Source organism: Arachis ipaensis, chromosome B03 (genome assembly GCF_000816755.2).
Source record: "Arachis ipaensis cultivar K30076 chromosome B03, Araip1.1, whole genome shotgun sequence".
NCBI lineage: Eukaryota > Viridiplantae > Streptophyta > Magnoliopsida > Fabales > Fabaceae > Arachis > Arachis ipaensis.
Window position 1 is genome coordinate 112,240,663 of NC_029787.2, and position 4,918 is coordinate 112,245,580.

Here is a 4,918-nt window from a genome sequence, read left to right on the forward strand (position 1 = left end):
TCAAGGTTCTCCTTTCAATCATCTCCCAATCAAGTTATGGAATTACTCGCTCATTATGAATGTAAATTTCACAAAATAAGGAAGAGAAATAAAGAGAGACATGATAAATAATAATAATCAAAGAGACCAATTAAAAATAAAAATAATTCTTGTATTAATAAATTCTAAAAATAATCCAATAGTAACTCTGAAGAAATTAAGGATATAAAAGAGTAAGTGACAAGTAAGGAAACAAACTAGAATGATGAAGTCTTGACGGAGGTAATAACTCTTCTCAATATCCCAATCCAAAAAGCAATAAAAACAAAATCCTAAGAACTATGAATGTGTAGAGAGAAAACCTAGAGGAGGAGTAAAATCAAATCTAAAATTAAAATTATGCAGAATGAATGTTGTTCTCGTCTCTGCATGTTCCTTGGCTCTAATCTGCTTTTCTGGGCCGAAAACTGGGTCAAAACAGGGCCCAAAATCGCCCTCAGTAAATTCTGCAGATTCTGCAGATCGCGCACGTCACGCGATCGCGTCATCCAGGCGTTCGCGTCATCCAGCGTTTTGCCTTGCCATGCGTGCGCGTCGTCCACGCATTCGCGTCACTTTTGCAGTTTCCAATTCACGCGGTCGCGTTAGCCATGTGTCTGCGTCACTACAATTTCCTCTATTTTGCGCGGTCGCGTGAGCCATGCATCCGCGTCACTTCTCACTGGTCATCTCCTCAATTTTTTGTGTTCCTTCCATTTTTGCAAGCTTCCTTTCCAATCTCCAAGTCATTCATGCCTTATAAAACCTGAAACACTTGACACACAGATCATGGTATCGAATGGAATAAAGGAGGATTAAAATACATAATTAAAAGCCTCTCGGAAGCAAGTTTTCAACCATGGAGTAATTTTGGGAAGGAATTGTAAATAAATGCTAATTTAATGAATAAGTGGGTAAAGATTTGATAAAACCACACAATTAAACACAATATAAACCGTAAAATAATGGTTTATCAACCTCCCCAAACTTAGATATTAGCATGTCCTCATGCTTAGTTGGAGGAGATAAAATAAATGAGTAGGAACATGTAAAACTCATGCAATGCAATGCAACCTATACATATGAATGCAACTATATGATTCTTGTCCACTTGGTTAAAAGTAAATAAGCTCTTCAAGACAATCACAAATCAAATTCCACAAATTCAATTCTTATACAGTAACAACAGATAAAAATGCAAGAAGGTAGCTCATGAAAGCAGGAAACATAGAATTTAAGCATTGAATCCTCACTGATGATGTATGTACACTCTAGTCTCTCTAGTGTATAGGGTAATCACTCTATCCTTCTCTAATCATGCTTTCTAATTTTTTTGTTCTTCTCCTAACCAATCAACAACATTTAATATACCAATGCAAACATCATGAGGTCTTTTCAAGGTTATAATGGGGCCAAGGTAAGGGTAAGGGTACATATATGGCTAAGTAAGCTTATAAATTGAATCTTTAATTAACCCAAGCTTTCACCTAACACACATATATATTCTATATAACTTAAATTTCAGACCTAGCTACCCAAAATTTCCCTTTCACATTCCTTACTCATGTATCAACTTTTATTTTAATTTAATCCTATATGCATTGATATTTGAATTTAATTTAGCATTGGGGTAATTTTGTCCCCTTATTTATTTATTAAACATTTTTGGATTTTTTTTAATAAACACAGCTTATCAATGCACATAGATTTTTAATTTTTCCTTTACAATTTCACATGAGTAGGTACCCAAATTTCCATTATATTATCATGACACATTCCCTTATTATCTTTTGTTCCCATAATCTTCCCATACTCAATTAACACACAATTCTATCTCAAGCTAACAAAAGATTTAATTGGGATATATAATTGTTTTTTCCGCTTAAGGCTAGTAATGTGGTAAAATAAAGAACAAATGGGATTTAAAGGCTCAAAGTGGCTAACAAAGGTAATTGAAAATGGTAGGCTTATTTGGAATAAGTGAGCTAAACAAATAGTGGCCTCAATCATATGCAAGCATATAAATATATTAAACTTTGGACATATAGGATGAAATAAAATATAGATTACAATCATAGAGAAGTAAACACACAAGAATAAAATAATTGTGGTTAAATAATGTAACCATGTATAAAGGCTCAAATCTCACAGGTTGTGTGTTCTTTAGCTCAAAAACCATGTTCTAAATACAACTTCAAAAAAATTTAACATAAAAATTTTAATTAAAATTAGTGAAATTTTGTTCTCTATTCTTTAAAAGAAAAACTAACTAAATATCCTATTTTATTGGTGTTAGGGAAGAGAAATTACCTCCGGAAGTCAGGTACTGACCGACCTCCCCATACTTAAGGCTTTGCACCATCCTCGGTGCCATCTGTCAGGAACAAAGGTGGGCTGGTAGTAGTATCTTCACAGTCGGGACCGTCATGGCTCCCTGTGCTGGTGAATGAAGTGGAGTCCGGGGGTGTCTGAGTCTCTGTATTTTCCTTTAAGTAGCTCCTTGAGGTATGTGAATCGGCGCTTGTGACGGCGCTCTCTTAGCTTTGCTTTGTGTTCCTGCCGATCCAACCTCTCAAGTATCTGATGGAGCAGTTGGTTTGTTGTAGGTGCTTGTGGTGTTGAAGGAGGAATGTCTTCAGCCGGTTCAGTAGACTTGCTTGTAGTGGCTGCTGGAAGTCTAATATATTTCCCGTTAGGGACGTACTGATCATCCCGTGGGAGCATGGCTTTGGTGTCACCAGCTTTGTAGGAGACTCCGGCTGCTGAAATGAGATCTGAAACCAAGGCGGGAAAAGGTAAGTTGCCCACAATTTGTACGTGTCCATGGCCTTTCGGATGTGTCTTGGTAGGTTCAGAGGCTGGTCTGTAAGGATGCACCATAGTAGAACGGCCATGTCTGCAGTGATGGAGGACTCGTGGGTGCTCAGAAAGACGTAATGGGACATAATCTGTGCCCACATGCGAGCCTCTAAGGTAAGTGCAGAAGCCAATATTCCCTTAGGTCGGGAACGATGGTATCCGTAGATCCATCTGCTGCCAGGTAGTGCGATAACTTTGAGAACAGCGTCCCAGTCAAATTGGTACATCTGGTGCTTGAGTGAGACTTCTTGAAATGTGTCCAGTCCTTCTAGAGTAGGGGGAAGATCTAAAGTTCATTGAATGGCCTCTTCTGTAATAGGGATTTACTTCTGATGGACATAGACAGACTGCAGGGTCGGCAGGTGGAAGTTGGAGTAGAACTCGACTACCTAGGAAAGATTAACATGCCGTGGCTATCTCTGTAGGAAACTCCATTGTCTTCGTGCAATTTGTGGCTCAACAAATTCAGTAATATGTGTTGGGAGGATAAGAAGGTATTCGTTGTTGTAACTCCTTTCTGCCAGGATGGGGAACATCTGCTCACAGTAGCGATTGAAAAATTGCGCAGTGTCCTTTGCTGGGAAGGCTTTCTCTTTCTCATCAACTTTTATAATCTTCTTAATTTTCTTTGTTGAGGGCTTAACTGCAGTAGAAGATGGCTCTGTCACTAATGCCCTTTTAGTTCCTCTTCTCACTGTTGATTTGGGAGTAGCTTTCTCCTTGCCTTTCTTGGTGGCCATCCTAAAAGAAAGAAAAGAGAAAGTATGTTAAAATGTCAAGGGATAGAGCAAGGGAGAGGGCGGGAAAGGTGGTAATCAATGCACATTAAAAGATGAATGATGTTAACACATGGTCATGACTACATGTGAGAAACAACAATGGAAATATAGCAAGTGCATATAATGACAAATAAATGTAAGGTGTTTATTGGCATGCAGGCAAAGGCATGAGTAGCATAGATCAAGCATTCAATGTCTAAGTTAGATTACCAAGTCTGTCATACTAACAATCTATTTGTAATGGTAATTATATGGAATTAATATGATATGGTTTTGTGAAAAGCAAGCATAGTAGAGTAGTAGGATAAATATTTGAAAAATAGTGCACAATGCCATACGGGCATTTTCACAAACACATAGCATGCATGGTAAATAAGCTAAAGAAAATAATAAATTGAATGTGCAAGCAACCCTTAAAAATTGATATATAATTGCCAAACAATTTTGCAACAATCTACAAGCATATAATAAGGAACAATGACCCAAATAAATTTCTAACACCAATTAAAAGAAAAAAAAGAAAAAGAAAACATGGATAATGAAAGTAAAAAGAAAAAAAAAGAACGGAAGAAGAAAACATAAAATAAAGAAGAAGAATAGAAAAGTAAGGAGGGAAGAAGAAAAGAAAAACCTTGGTAATGGTGGTGAGAGAGAGAAAGTAGAAAATGAGAAAGAAGGAAGGAGGAAGGAGGAAGGAAGAAGGAAGGGGAGGGGAAAGAAGATGGGAAAAGAAAAAAGTAGGATTTGGGAAACAAAAAGATAATATATTTTGGCAGGTTAGGATGAGCTGTGCGGTGCAAGCGATGCGGACGCGTGGGGTACGCATTCGCGCGAGGGGCGCTTAAATGAATCGACACGGTCACGTCGGACACGCGGACGCGTGTCATGATTTGTGCGAGTGGCGCGAGGGCAGCCTCGCGCTCGCACAACTCTCTGTTCGAAACTCTTTTTGCCAAATTTTCGGGTGACGCGATCGCGTAAGTGGCCATACTTTGAAAAGGACGTGGACGCGTGGTAGGGCTTGTGCTGCTAGCATGGTTCCAGCCCCACTCCAACCAAACTTGCTGCCAAACACCCGTTTTACGTCGATTTTCAGGTCACGCGTCCGCGTGGGTGACGCGGACGCGTGGGAGGCATTTTTCCCAAATGACGAGGACATGTCAGCGACGCGGTCGCGTGGGGCGATTTGTGCCAAAGGCATGCTTCCAGCCACGCTTTCGCGTGACTCTCTGTTCAACCTCATTTTCTTCCCAACGCATATG